Source organism: Desmodus rotundus, chromosome 1, assembly GCF_022682495.2.
Source record: "Desmodus rotundus isolate HL8 chromosome 1, HLdesRot8A.1, whole genome shotgun sequence".
NCBI classification, from domain to species: Eukaryota; Metazoa; Chordata; class Mammalia; order Chiroptera; family Phyllostomidae; genus Desmodus; species Desmodus rotundus.
In genome coordinates this window covers 184,131,185-184,147,353 of record NC_071387.1, presented here as the reverse complement: position 1 = coordinate 184,147,353, position 16,169 = coordinate 184,131,185, and positions in this window count along the sequence as shown.

Genomic DNA, 16,169 nt, shown 5'->3' with positions numbered 1-16,169 from the left:
CCATCCACACTGGTGCAAAGGGTATAAGCTCCTTCTTTCTTTCTGCTGCATAGTATTCCATTGTATAAATGTGCCACAGTTTTTTGATCCATTCATTTACTGATGGGTACCTAGGTTGCTTCCAGCACTTGGCTATTATAAATTGTGCTGCTATTAACATTGAGGTCCATAGATTCTTCTGAATTGGTGTTTCAGGATTCTTAGGGTGTAGTCCCAGCAGTGGAATTGCTGAGTCAAATGGCAGTTCCGTTTTTATTTTTGAGGAAATTCCATACTGTTTTCCACAGTGGCTGCACCAGTCTGCATTCCCCCCAACTTTGTACTAGGGTTCCCTTTTCTCCACAACCTCGCCAGCATTTATTATTTGTTTATTTGTTTATGTTGGCCATTCAGACTGGTGTGAAGTGGTATCTCATTGTGGTTTTAATTTGCATCTCTCTGAAGGCTAGTGATGCTGAGCATCTTTTCATATGTCTCTGGGCCCTCTGTATGTCTTCCTTGGAGAAGTGTCTGTTCAGGTCCTTTGCCCATTTTTTAATTGGGTTCTTTGTCTTCCTGGAGTGGATTTGTATGAGTTCTTTATATATTTTGGAGATCAAACCCTTGTCCAAGATATCATTGGCAAATATGTTTTCCCATACAGTTGGGTCCCTTTACATTTTGCTGATGTTGTCTTTAGCTGTGCAGAAGCTTTTTATTTTGATGAAGTCCCACTTGTTTATTCTTTCCTTTATGTCCCTTGCTCTAGGGGACATATTGGTGAAAATATTAGTGCATGGAATATCTGAGATTTCCCTGCCTATATTTTCCTCTAGGACTTTTATGGTGTCCTGACTTATATTTCAGTCTTTTATCCATCTTGGGTTTATTTTGGTGTATGGTGTAAGTTGGTGGTCGAGTTTCATATTTTTGCATGTAGTTGTCTAGAGAGAGAACCCTTTTAATTTAGACCAATAGAAGTTATAGGGAGGTGGATTTGAGTTCAATACTTGTCAGTAACTTTGACTTTCTCATCACTCTCAAATGTGCTTTTTCCAATTGTGACCCTTATTCATAGGTTACTCTGCCTCAATTCTTCTGCTGCAAGTACATTTCCATCCTTCCAGGAGCCACTGTTATCCCAACAGTGACATTCCTGCAGCTGTACTCCTAGTTATCCCCAGTTAGAAGACCTAGAGACAGCCAATGGCTTCATCTGTATCCAGGGATAAAAAAAACAATTTTCCATTTTGGGATGTCAAAGATTATATGGACTGGAAGAGGTAACGGCAAAACTACTTTGTCCCAAATGTCCTACCTTTCCTCCTGAGCTCAAACTAGAAGAATGATTTTTATCATGTATTTTCCAATGCCAAAATATTCCCTATACTAACTAGCTCAGCTAGAAAACTATGAGATGGTTACTTGGGAGAAGTGTCATCCTAATTTATCGAGTAGGAACGATGCCAATGGAATAAATGAGACATTTGTTTTTTTATTCCTGGCAAAAAGGAATTCAGAGATAGATAGAAGTCACCAGTTCATATCAAGCCAAGTCTGAAAATCAGTGTCATTTGTCACAATCTGAAGCCATAGAGAGGTGTCAGTACTGTGGGTAAATCCACCAATCCTCATACACTATTTTTTGGCTGCTTCATTTTAGAGAGGATTTATATTTGGGACTCTTGCTATTGATTAGGTCTGAGACAGATGAAAGGAAACAATTTATAATTGTTTAACATGTGCACACAGGTCAACATATCCCACCTCCAAATTATTTGCCATCTGAGGAATCACAGTGCTCTGGAGATTTACTGAAGGCCCTGGGTTTCAATCACAGTATTAAATTTATTGACCTTCAAAGGAAATGAGAAGCAAATTATAGCTTCTTCAACTTGTACATGCCAGGAGTTGGCCATTCATCCTGCTACCAGACAAATGAACATTTGTAGTGACTTCCTGCCAGAAACAGTTGAGAATGAAAAAAAAATTCTGGGCAGAGAAGATGAGTTTGGACACACTTATGATCTATAATTAAGTCATCCAAAGATGCTAAAAGTCAAACTCTTGGACTAATTCTAAGTGAAAAACTAGTGGGTCTTAAATTCTTCTGAAGCTCTAGAAATGCATGTATATCCGCAAATAAAATTAGGAGTTAATTTCTTCAAAATCTTTTATGTAAAACATCTCACCAAAGGCTAGAGCTTCACTCATTATTAAAAATAAACTTACCTTTCCTTTACAGAAAAATATTTCAAGCGTAACTGTGATGCACCATAAAGCTGAATTTTTTTTTTCCCTCCATTGTTTCACAAACTCAACATTCTGAGCTGTAACAACAAGGTATCCCTTCCACAGCAGACATTTAAACTTCTCTCTTACTCTTTTTCATTGTCTTTGAGCCACATTCATGATGGATACTTAATCCCTAGTCAATCCTCTGCCTGGAGCTGTCTGGAAACAAGGAGTGACTTTTAACAGGCAGACAATAAACAGACAGGATGGATTTTATCTGTAGAGAAGCACCTGACAGCCCTTGTGTGACCAGCAGAGCTTGAGGTTGTTAAAGCTCTCAGCTTCCAAAGTTACAGTCCTGAATGAACATTTATATCCCAGTCCTGAGACTGATCTTCTTCCAGTACTGGGCAGCATATTGGTCCAGCCACAGGGTCACCTGCTGGCCATTGGACAGTTATGTTGCCAGATTATCTGTTTTCCATTATGTGGCTTCCCCATGGTCCTGTTAGCTGTTTGGCTCCTCCTGACGATGATCGTCTGTGAAGTTCAAGCTGCATTTCTTCTATTCCAAATGAGTCATGGGCACATTAGAGTTTGGGAAGTAAAAGCAAAAACACAATTCCCAGCAGACAGTATTACTTGTGAAGCCTACCCAACAAGTAGATCAATGCACGTCCTATCTGTCTTTAGTGTCACAAAAAAGACCAGAATTAAAGTGGTTTAGAGATGGAGGTGGTATTATTTCTTTGTCAATGGCAGGCTTTTAAAATTGTAATGTACTTCAAAAGCTACCTTGTTGTCTAGTTGTCTGTGTTGTCTAGCCATCTTGGGCTATCAGACGATTAAGATAACTCCTGAGTCAATAAAGGTTTTCAGCCAGGGCTCAGATATTACTACAGCTAGGTTATCAATAAGGCAGTTTGTTGAGTGCATTCTTCCCTTTGAACCTGTGCTGTTGGAATACAGTTTTAGATTTTTGCTCCGATGGGAAGACTTTAAACTTATATTCACGCCCGTGTGTGCAGGCATAGAGGTTCCTAAGAGAAGTGTCTGTCATCCTGCTGCCTCACTGGCAGCCTTGATGTCCAGGTCATAGATTTAGCTGCTTGCCTAAAACCACACCTTAAATCTGAGTTCCACCTGGAAAGAGAAAGCATCTCTCTCTGGCTCCAGGGGTGCCAGCAGTCAAAGCTTTAAAGAGAGTGTTTTCCTTCTGCTCTTTCTCACCCTCACTCCCACCTCCAGTTCTGGGACTCTTTAATTAATGAATTCCAAAATTAGAATATGAAGGTAATTCCTTTGTAACACCTCCCATAACACAGCAGTGTGCTTTGCTGTTTGGACACAAGTAACACCATGTACAAGAGACAAATCTTTCATTGGGAGCTCCAACCTGATGTGCAGGCTTGCTGCCCAGTGCACTTAAGTTTATGCCTACCTGCTTGGGTGGCAGGAGGCCTGTGGAGGGGGCACAAGCCAGTTCTGAGATGGCTCTTCAGCCAGTGGAGGAGCTGGCTCAGGGGCACAGCCTATATAACACAGTGTGTGCCAACATTCTTGCCAAGAGAACCTTCTGTTTGGCAGTTGTGCTGAGCAGGGCAGCATGCTGCTCTACAACAGGCAACATCTGCTGACAGAAGCTGGTGGATGATGTGCCCTTGTTGACTGGCCCCACTGCACACTGTTATCCAACAAGCTAACAGTGAATGCCTCATGCAAGTAAGCGAGTGTTAACATCCCTTCTTCATTGTGGAAATATTTATTGAATGCCTACTATTTGCAAGTCATTGTGTGAGGTGTTTCCAGACAATACAGGTGAATTTCATGTGGATCCTAGCTTTAAGAGGCTGAAAGTAGCAACAGAAATAGGTGTGCACATAGAGTGTTGGCTGACTTGAAAGGAATGCCATAATCAGAGAGAGACACACACACCAAAGCCACAGAGATGTGCTGTGGAAGCCCAGAGGAGGGAAGAAGATGCTCAGCTGAGGGGCTGGCATAGGCGTGGTTTGTGGAATGAGCCTCCAGGGTGGGAAGGGTTTGCACCAGTGGTTAGAGTGGAAAAGACCAGTTGAAGTGGAGTGCATTGCATGTTCAGGCGGGACTAAGAGAATGCCCTGCTTGAGTGAACCCAGGGAGAAGTAAAATAGGAAGTAGAAAGACATTTTGAGGACAGATCATAGGAGACCAAGACAACAGGATGAGGGCTTGGCCTTAGAGAGCTGATTAAGATGATGGAGACAGAGCTATGGTGCCTCTGGTTCATGGAGATGGGAGGGATGGGAGCTTGGTTAAGAGATCTCAGCAACAGTGTTGCTCTCTGGTGCTGAGAGACAAGTTAGGACCTTCATCAATGTCCATCACTTAACCAACATTTATTGAACTCTTTATTACAGGATCCTTGTGTGGACCTTTATAGTATTTGGCCCCTCCACCTAAGCAGGAAGGTATATTAAGTAAGAGACCTTTGAAACTCAATACAATAGGATAAGGGCAAAGCTATAGGGATTCTATAGGAATCTGAGAATACTGAGGAGAGACACAGAAGTAGCCAAATACCTGAAATGTTACAGAACAGAGGACAGAGTGACAGAGGACAGAACACCCCAGAGCTGGCTGTCCTGGCTGTACCCCAGCAATGTAGCTTTGGCCACGTTACATCACTTTTCTTGCTTCATTTATAAAATGAGTCTATTTCATAGGATTGTTGTGAACATTAAAGGGGTTAGTGTATGTCCTGTGCATAAAAACATGCTTGACAGGTCCAGCAATATATTAAATAGATCATACACCATGATTAAGTGGGATTCATCCCACAGATGCATGGATGGTACAATATACGCAAATCAATAAATATAATGTATCACATAAACAATGCAAAAGACAAAAACCACATGATCATATAAATAGAGGCTGACAAAGCATTTGATAAAGTATAGCACCCATTTATGATAAAAACACTCAGCAAAGTGTTAGAGGAATAGAGGATATAGAGGGAACATACCTCAACATAATAAAGTCCATATACGAAAAAGCTACAGCTAACATCATACTCAATGGACAAAACATAAAAGATTTCCCCCTAATATCAGCCACAAGACAAGGGTGTCCTCCACTTCTATTCAATATACTATTGGAAGTTCTAGCCACAGCAATCAGACAAGAAAAGAAATAAAAGGCATCCAAATTAGAAAGGAGGAAGTAAGTCTATCAATGTTTGTAGGTGATGTGATAGTGTACATAGAAAACCCTATAGATTCCAAAAAAAACTACTTGACCTAATAAATAAATGTGACAAAATGGCAGGATACAAAGTCAACATTCAGAAATTGGGCACTTCTGTACACCAGCAATGAAATATCAGAAACAGAAATTAGGAAAAAGACTTCTGGGCAAGAAAGAGGCACAGGTAGATACACTTTGCCTCCCTGCACAACCAAAAGAAGGACAACAACAAATTCAAAAACAAAAAACAACCAGAACTGTCAGATTATCGAACTGTATGGAAGTCCAACAACCAAGGAGTTAAAGAAGAAACATTCATTCAGACAAGTAGGAGGGGCAGAGATGGGCAGCCGGTGTGGAGAGGATGTGTGGCAAGGTGGTGGCTGGCGGAGTAGGTGGTCCCACATTTGTGGGCGAATAACCAGGAAAAGAACTGGGGAGTGTGATGGACCATGCAACCCAGTATTCCAGCACAGGGAAATAAAGCCTCAAAACCTCTGGCAGTAAAAACCCATGGGATTGCAGTAGTGGGAGAAACCCCCAGCCTCACAGGGGAGTTCGTTGGAGAGTCCCATAGGGTACTAGAATGTACACAAACCCACCCACCCAGGAATCAGCACCAGAAGGGCCCGATTTGCTTGTGGGTAGCTGAAGAAGTGAGTGAAAGCCAGAAGAGAGAGGAGCAAGTGGCATTGTTCCCTCTTGGACCCCTCCCCCACATACAGCACCACAATGCAGTGATGTGGGTGGCCCCTCCCTGGAGAATACCTAAGGCTCTGCCCCTTACATCATAGCAGTTGTGCCGAGACAAAACAACATGGCCCAAATGAAAGAACAGATCAAAGCTCCAAAAGTAGAACTAAGCAATGAAGAGATAGCCAACCTATCAGATCCTGAGTTCAAAACACTGGTTATCAGGATGCTCACAGAAATGGTTGAGTATGGTCACAAAATAGAGGAAAAAGTGAAGGTTATACAAAGTGAAATGAAGAGAAATGCACAGGGAACCAACAGTGAAGGGAAGGAAACCAGGGCTCAAGTCAATTTGGAGCAGAAGGAAGAAATAAACATTCAACCAAAACAGAATGAATAAAGAAGAATTCAAAAAAAAATGAGGAGAGTCTTAGGAACCTCTGGGATAACTTGAAATGTTCCAACATCCAAATCACAGGGGTGCCAGAAGGAGAAGAGGAAGACCAAGAATTGGAAAACTTATTTGAAAAAATAATGAAGGAGAATTTCCCCAATCTGGCAAAGGAAATAGACTTCCAGGAAGTCCAGGAAGCTCAGAGAGTCCCAAAGAAGCTGGATCCAAGGAAGCACACATCAAGGGGCATCACAATTACATTACCCAAGATGCAAGATAAGGAGAAAATCTTAAAAGTAGCAAGAGAAAAGGAGACAGTTAATTACAAAAAAGTTCCCTTAAGACTCTCAGCTGATTTCTCAAAAGAAACCTTGCAGGCAAGAAGGGGCTGGAAAGAAGTATTCCAAGTCATGAAAGGCAAGGACCTACATCCAAGATTACTCTATCCAGCAAAGCTCTCATTTAGAATGGAAGGGCAGATAAAGTGCTTCCCAGGTAAGGTCAAGTTAAAGGAGTTCATCATCACCCAGCCCTTATTATATGAAATGTTAAAGGGACTTATCTAAGAAAAAGAGGGAGATCAAAAACTATGAACAGTAAAATAACAACAAACTCACAACTATCAACAACTGAACCTAAAAAAAAAAAATGAACTAAACAAACAACTAGAACAGGAACAGAATCATAGAAATGGAGGTCACGTGGAGGGTTATCAGTGGGGAGGGGTGGGGGAGATTGGGGGAAAAGGTACAGGGAATAAGAAGTATAAATGATAGGTACAAAGTAAACAGGGGGAGGTTAAGAATAGTGTAAGAAATGGAGAAGCCAAAGAACTTATAAGTATGACCCATAGACATGAACTAAGAGGAGAGAATGAGGGTGGGAGGTGGGGTGCAGGGAAGAGGGGAATAAAGGGGAGAAAATGGGACAACTATAATAGTATAATCAATAAAATATATTAAAAAAAGAAATTAGGAAAAAAATCCCATTTACTATAGCAACAAGAAAAATAAAATACTTAGGAATAAACTTAACCAAGGAGATAAAAGACCTATCTTCAAAAAACTATACAACAGTGAAAAAAGAAAATAAGAAAGACACAAATAAGTGGAAGCATATACCATGCTCATGGATTGGAAGAATTAACATTATTAAAATGTCCATACTACCCAAAGCAATCTATAGATTCAATGAATCACTATCAAATACCAATGATATATTTCACAGATATAAAACATATTTCAAAAATTTATATGGAAACATAAATGATCCCAAATAGCCTCAGCAATTTTGAGAAAGAAGAACAAAGTAGGAAGGATCACAATACCTAATATCAAACTGTATTACAAGGCCACTGTGATCAAAACAGTCTGGTACTGGCATAAGAACAGACACATAGACCAATGGAACAGAACAGAGAGCCCAGAAAAAAACCCAAGTCTCAATGGTCAATTAATATTCGACAAAAGAACCACTTTATGAATCAGAATCACCTGGAGGGCTGGTTAAACTAGATGGTTGGGTCCCATCTCAGAGTTTGATTTGGTAGGTCTTGGGTGGGGTTTGGGAATTTGCATGTCAGACAAGTTCCTGGGTGGCGCTGCTCTTCGTGGTCCAGGGACTGCACTTTGAGAATCACTGGTATTAGGGCTATTGTTGGTGTCCTGCCCAGATGCCCTCCATCACAGATGCACCCACTCCCCAGCTGCTCTGAGGACGGTCACACTTCACAGCTGTCCTGTCTCTGGAGAGTTTCCCTTGGTTAATTGACCTCTCTGTGTTATAAAGCAATTCATCCACCAGGTATATTAATTGTCAAAGGCTTTGAAATGGTTGGTCCCTTTATCTTTAGCTGGCATCAGCTCTATCCTGTTATTGGTTGTCTAAAGCTTCCCTATGACGTCAGACTCAAGTTAGTCTCTGGTGGTGAAAGCGCATTTTTTTTGTTAGCATATTGCCCCTGCTGTATTAAACTCCCCTTCTCCTGAGAGCAAGCCCTAGGTCAATCACATGAACAAGAATTCTCATCTCAGACTCTGCTTCTGGTGAAACTGACCTAAGACAGATGGTCTAGAGCTGGGAGAGCCACAGACAGGGAACCCCCTCTTGTGTGTTGTTTTGTGTATGGGCGCTCTGCTTGCAGGCCCTCCACCCCCCTGGCCACCACAGATGAGAATAAGTCTACCAAGACATGATCTGCTTGGGGAGGAAAGGTGGCTGATCTCTCAAAGGAGAAGGGCCAAGAGCTTTTTCCTCAGTGGGCTTTTATTGGGTTCATTTTGCACAGGAATACAGGTAAAGCTCATCAATCATTGTCAGGCAGTAAGGATCAAACAATAGATAACAAACAAAGAACTCTGAGGGCTTATTCTGAGTCAGGGTCAGTTAGCTAAAGGGCTGTAAGACTTTGGGGAAACAAACTCATTTCAGGCTTGGACCCTTATCATTCAAATTGAGGGTATTAGCAAAGCAGGTTTCACAGGATTTTTGCATTCTTTCTTAAGCCTGATCTCCCCAGGGAACCTGCCCTTTCCAGCACAGGGCCTCGCCCACCTCTGTCATTGTTTCAGGCTTAAGGGCAGAGGAAGTAAGGCAGCCAAGAGATTAGGAGACTTCCTGCAGACAGAATGAGGACTCAGACCATGTCAAAGCCGAGGGGCGAGGGTCCATCACCCCCTTTTTCTATAGCCCCCCAAGTCCTTCCCTGTGGGCCTCTTCATGGCCACGCCTATCTTAGGTTGTCCCTCCCTTGAGAAATCTTACCCGTCATTGGCTAACTGGTCAGGCTCAGGGCCAAGCAGGGTAAAGTAAAGTGGGCAGGGGTGGCGCCCCTGCCAGGGAGATAAGCTTTGTCATCTTAGTGGCTTATGGTCCCAAGGTCTCTGACTCAGCCTTAACCATGGGGGTTACAGCTTCTGAAACCAGGCAGGGTGGCTCCCAACAGTTTTGGAGACCCAGACATTAGGTGTTGAGGGCATAATTTTGTGGAAACAGAAATGGGATGGTCCAAAGAACTTCTGTTTTAAAAAATTCTAAAGTAGACCCACTCACCATGTGTAATATTTTCTTTAAGATTAGACATGGAGCAAAGGGGAAGATGTGCACATATGTCCAGGTTGTGGGAACCTGAAGCCTGAGAATATCATATGCTCTTTGTAATAATGGACATTTTAAAAAGGTGATTTTGAGAAAGATTAACCTTGATCCCAGCTTGTGAGATTTTGTGTGTTTTAGGGACCCCCTTGAAGGTTTCCTGTAGGTACCTGTGTAAATGGAATGGGAGTGAGGGTGAGGTGTCAGAGCTGGGCTGTAGCTCTGGGAATCATTTTCACAGTTTGCCGTTAGATCATGCGGGGTTAATGAGGTATCTGAGACACTGACTGGCAAAGAGCAGACGGCATGGATGGAAACTCCTGGGATGCTTGTGGTCACACCTGAGGGAAAAGTAGACTTGGAAGGGAAGTAAAGAGAAAGAATCTAAATAAGATGGAAGTGTAAAAAGGACCAGGAGACAGGAAACCATGGGCATCATTTGGCACATATTGAAATATTGGTGTAATGAATGTCTGAGCCCTCAAGAAATATTAGGCTCTACAGGGGTGTTCATTTTTGTTTGTGTGTGTGTGTGTGTGTGTGTGTGTAGTGACTGGTTTAGACATGAGCCAGCATTTTCACCTTAATGTAGTTTCTCAGACTAGTAAATAAATACTCGTGTACTCAGAGAAGGTGAGTGTTGAACATTTTAAAAAGGGAGATAGGCTGGATGGAAAGGTGGGGAAGGTTATTTCAAATGGTCTTTGTTCTGCCCATTTTATCTTATTCCAAGAGAGGGAAGAGATAAGTGCAAAGGCAAATCCACAGAAATGGAGGGTCAGGGAGGCAGGGACAGTGTGACCCGAGGTTTATTAGCTGCATGTGGTGTGCAGGGCATTGTTCCAGATTCTGAGGAGGAGTCCAGGATGAACAAGACATGTACACGGCTCTCCAGGAACTTTTGCTTGTTCCCAAGAGACAGGGTCCTAATTATGGACACAATATACAGGAATTAATAAGCATTCAGTGTTTAAGGGCTCTGTAAACTTTTGTATACTGTTTGCTATTTTTCCCCTTAAGTTCTCATTTTCTGCATTTGAAGACCTTCTTTGTTCTCGAGCCCGTCATTGGAAATCTTGGTGCAGATAAATCTCATCTGATTACATTTACGTCTCCCCACCTACATCTTTTTTTCTCTTTTAAAAAGTTGTTAATTGCTCCCATTTTCTAGCTCCTTCCTTGTGGTAATTGGTCCCACAGTGAAACATTATCCTTAAACTCATGCTAATATATGAATAATGTGTTTTCATTTCTTCTTTTAGGTTTTATTTAGCATTTGTCATTGCCTGTCTTGGTGTTGGTTTGGTTTTATTTTTGTTCTTGTTTTGGATTATTTTCACACAGTGTGCCTCTTTAGTTCTCTGAACATTCTTAATGACCTTACCAATCATCACTAAGCCCATCAGTAAACCAAATTAAAAAAGTAACAACAATAGTCCACTGCATTTGGAGGATACTGTCAGGTTTTTTCTCATTTTATTTCTTACTTTGGTCCTTCCTTTGAGCTGCATTCGCAAATAGGCTCATTTTACTTTGGCTTTAGCCTCTATTCTTCCTCCTTTCTTCTTTTACTCTCTGGATATGATGTCTAGCTCTTGTCTGTCCCATTTCTGAAATACTCAAGGCCCAATTTCATTTGAATTAATGCACACTACTTGGCGCTTTGCATCTTTTTCAAACCTGACAGCTAAGACGCATTTTGAAACACTGTCTTATCTCTGGAGAGCACTAACATTTCTTCCACCTTCAATTTGGAGCTTATCCAGAAACTAATTTCACTTGCAACTAATTTAGTCAACAAAGGTTATTAAATATGTGCTGCACACAAAACACAAGTCTAGGTTCTATGGGGAGATAAAGCAGAATGAACTGAGCTTTTGATTTAATAACACATATTAATCTGTCAGACAAATATATCAGTAATACCTAGGATGAGGTAATGGTAATATGGGGTCATATTACCTCAAGAAAAATAATTATTAGAATTCATTGAAGGTGAGTGTTTCCTAGTAAACATTGAGTGTAGCTTGCTGGTCATTCAGGTCAGTCAACGCAGCCCCATTTATATGCCAATATAGACAGTGGTCTGCTGGTAAATGTTTAACATTGGCTTTCCGGGGCTGGAGGAGGAGTCCTCACTGTGGCATGTGTTCATGTCCATGGTGTGAGAGCTCCCAGTATGGCTGATTTCACACTGTCGCCCTCATGTTACTGGATATGCACTTGGGAAGCAGCGCCTGTATGCGGTAGCTGCAGTGCACCCCTGACGATGGGCCAGAAGTAACTGCTAGTAGAATGTTCTGAATTTTCTTAAAACTTAAAAAAATTCACCATAATCAACAAAAGAAAAAAGCAAACAAAATATAACCAGAGTCATTGAAGTTAAGAACAATCTAACAGTAGCCAGAGGGGAGGGGGGATGGGAGAGGGGTTAGTGGGGAGAAGGGTTTTCAGGAACTACTATAAAGGACACATGGACAAAACCTAGGGGGAGGGTGGAAGCAAGGGAGGGAGGTGGGTTTGGATGGGGTGTGGGGGAGGGGTAAGGAGAAAATGCAGACAACTGTAATTGAACAACAATAAAATAATTAAAAAAAAAGTCACTATTTGTTTCCTGTGGGGGCCACTAGCACAGCAGTTTTTAAAAGGAAAAGAAACTCCTTGGTTTGGTAGAACCAGAGGCCTAGAGAAAGATCCCATCTTCCTAGTGGACTTGGTTTACTGCCTTTATCCTGAGAAGCAGACAAGTTTATAATAGGGCAAAGAAGTGGGGTCACTGGACCTACTTTTGGGACCAGTGGGTCTCTAGGAAGGAAAACTGATGCACCATGTGACTGCTGAAGACAGGAGTAGGCTCTGGGGTTTAATGGGCGCTAGACAACATTTGATGTTGGCCACTAAAAGTGAATAGCATTGTTGTTAATTCTAAATACTTTTATTATGTGTTTAACAGTGGGAAAAAACAAGATTTCATGTAAAATGTAAAATCTCCACTCTGAATATCTAATGACCATCTATTTTTACTTTTATTTCTCTATCATATACTTTAATGGTGCTGATATTCATGGAGAATATAATATTTATATGCTGTTTTTCTCAATTGCTGTTACTTCACTTACGCATTTCCAAGCACCCTCACACTTTACATACTTCAGTCTTTAAGATTAGTGTAGGTCTGTATGAAATTAATAGTGAGGGAAATTTTTAAGACGTGGACACAGGATGATGGAGAGGAGAATGAGTAAAGGCACCAAGATGGAAAAGTCCAGTTTGTGTGTAAAGAACATCAAAATGCCCCAGAGAGCCTGGAATTTAGAGGGGTGTGTCTTAGTCAGCTGGGGCTACTATTAAAAAATGCCATAAATTGGGTAGTTTAAGAAGCAGAAATTTATTTCTCACAGTTCTGGAAAATGGAAAGTCCAAGATCAAGGTACCACAAGGTGCCAGCAGATTCTGTTGTGGATGAGAGCTCTCGTCCTGACTCGTACACAGCTGCCATCTTGCTGTGCACTCACATGGTCTTTCCTTGGTGTGTGCTCATGGAGAGAAAGAGAGAGAGACACACACACACACACAAATGGCATAATAAAGGGTCAGTCTAGTTTTGCAAGCTCCATCCTCATGATCTTATCTAAACATAATTACTTCCTGAAGGCCTCACCTCCGAATACCATCACATTAAGGATTAAGGTTTCAGTACATGAATTCTGGGAGGACCCAAACATTCAGTACATAACAGGATGAATAGGAAATAGGTTTGGAAAAGTTGGTAGGACCAGATTATAGGTGGTCTTTCAAGTTTAATAAGGAGTGTAGGAAACAACTGAGGTTAATCAACACTATTTGAAGACATTGATCATGAAAAGACCATGATTATACCTCAGCTTTGGGAAAATTCATCTAGCAAGAAGTATTTGCTTATTAGCCTCTGTTTAATCCTGGCTCTGTATGCAGGAACTGGTTGGCTTGGAAAGTGCTTGGAGTAGATTATTATTATTATTATTTTGGTAGAAATGTGTATCTACTGCAAAAGGCCTGAAGGACATGCTGGAAGGTTTCATGCAGAATTCACAGTCAATGAGGAAGTAGCCTTTGGTACTGACCTGAAAAAATGTTTGCTACTGAACTTCAATGAGGGAAGCATAAAAATTGAGAGTAAGTTTTTAGAAACTTTTAAATTAGAGTAATTTCATGTTTACTGAATCTGAAAATATTGGGCTCACATTTTATATTATGTTGTTTATTATTAAATTATTTTATTGTACTTTACAAAGGTACTGGTCCATAGTTTCCGGAAAATTAGAAATAATAAGGTGAACCTTTGCTATTGAGGTTTGGGAAGCACCGACTGTAGAGCCAGTAAGAGCAGACTCGGGTTTTGCCTGTGTTCAAATCCTCATGCTGCCCTTTGCCATCTGCTGAGCTTATTAGTTGTTTAACTTCTCTGACTCATATTTCTTGGGATAATAGTGCCCATTTCATAGGGTGAGGTTAATATGAGGGTTAGTTAAGATTATCTAAAGTTGTCAGCCCAGAGTCTACTGGTTAGTATGCATCCCTGTAATGTATAGTATTGTCTCAGGTGTGCTCATGAGTAGTGGAAATAATTTTAGTAGAAACTTGATCACTTTAGAGGTGATGCTTCCACCCCAGAAATACGCAGATTTTTCCCTGACAACTACTCCTTCTTTTTGTTAGGTTTTGTGGAAGTAATATAGAAAAAAATTAATAATCAGGAGTCAAAACATCACTTTATTAATAGTTGCACATGTCTAATGCAGAGCTGGTAAAAGCCCAAGTTCACTGGTGAGCAATTATTCAGCAAAAGCAAATGTGTACTTAGGATCTCCTATGTGCCAGAGAGTGTGCCTGAGGATACAGTGAAACTAAATCAGGAAAGTAGAGCTGAGTCGGTGAAGGAGACAGACTGAAGCAAAAGCCATCATGTAAGTAAGTAGATGGTCCATCTGAAATTACAAAGGAAATGTATTTGGGGATATGTATGTAACAAGGGACTTTTTTTTTTCTTGTCTAGGGAGGTCAGGAAAGCCTTGTAGAAGAAATGATGCTTAAATTGAAACTTTAAGAATGAGTAGGCATCACCTAAGTAAAAACATGTGGTAGAGAAACAGCCTGTGCAAAGGGCCTGTGATAAGAAGGAATAGGGAGAATGTAAAGAACTAAAAATGTGGCTGGAATATAGGTAACATGGAAAAAATGGTGGAATTTCACTCCTATGGTAGTATTATATAAGACTCCTCCTTAACAGAGCAGAACAAGAAATTATCTTTTCTAGTGTGATAAAGTGAGCCAGCTTGTTAAGGAAATTCATGTGACAAGGAACTGAGAACTCTAGGATCTGAGGGCAGCTTCCAATAGACAGCAGAAAACCTGGGGCCCTTACTTACACAGCTGAAAGGAAATGAATTCCACCAACAACTTGCATATCCTGGAAAAAGACTTCAGATGAAAATATAGTGCAGCTGACTTTATTATAGCCTGGTGAGCCCTGACAGAGGACATAACTAAACTGAGTCTGGACTTCTGACTTATAGAAATTGAAATGATAAATTGTGTTTTTTAAGCCACTAAATTTGTGTCAATTTATTATGCAGCAATAGGAAACTAATACTTGGTGTTATGAGAACATCTCTGTAGTTGCTTTTAGAGAACAGATTCAAACAGCAAAGAATGGATGAGGATAGATTAGTCACATAGGGGAGAGAGAAGATAGCAATGATATAGGAGAAGGAGAGAAGTAAAGTGATTTGAGAAATGTGCTGAATACAAGCTCTGTGATTCTCAATTGAATAAATTTAAAGTAAAATTGCATCAATCAATGACAGAAAATTATTGAAAGCATCCAGATGGAAAGATAAGACAACTGATTTCTCAACAAATATGATGCGATTCAGATGACAACAGAATGACATCTTTAAAGTGCTGAAAGAGGATCAAGACCGACTAGATTTGTGTCTGTAAATATGCAGGCAAAAGAAAATCCCACTGGAAACAAAAATACAGTAAGAAATGAAGATCAACAGAGTGATAAATGTAAGCAACTCTTGACTGTGCACAATAAGAAAAATGCCTTGGGATCTAAGTGGTATATATAGAATGAAAATGCATGACAACAGTTATTCAAGATATGAGGGAGTAAATAGAGTTAACATTGTTTGAAGAGGCAAACATCTTAGTTTATGTTAGACTTTAAAAAATCAAGGGTGTATGATCAAAATTTTAGTCACCACTAAAAGATATTAATACAATGTATAACTAAAAATAGAGGGGAAAGAGGAAAATTAAAAACAGAACGAATATAGGTGCTATTTGTTCAGATGGCAAACTCTGTAAGAGTTTTAAGACAGGTAAACATTGTTCAATTGAATTTATATGGGTGACATTGGTTAATATAATTATATAGGTTCTAGGTGCACAATTCTATAATACATTACATGTATATTGTGTGTTCACCACCCAAGTCAAGCCTCTTGTCACCTCCATCTATCCCCCTTTACTCTCTTCTCCCTCTACCCACCTTTCCCTC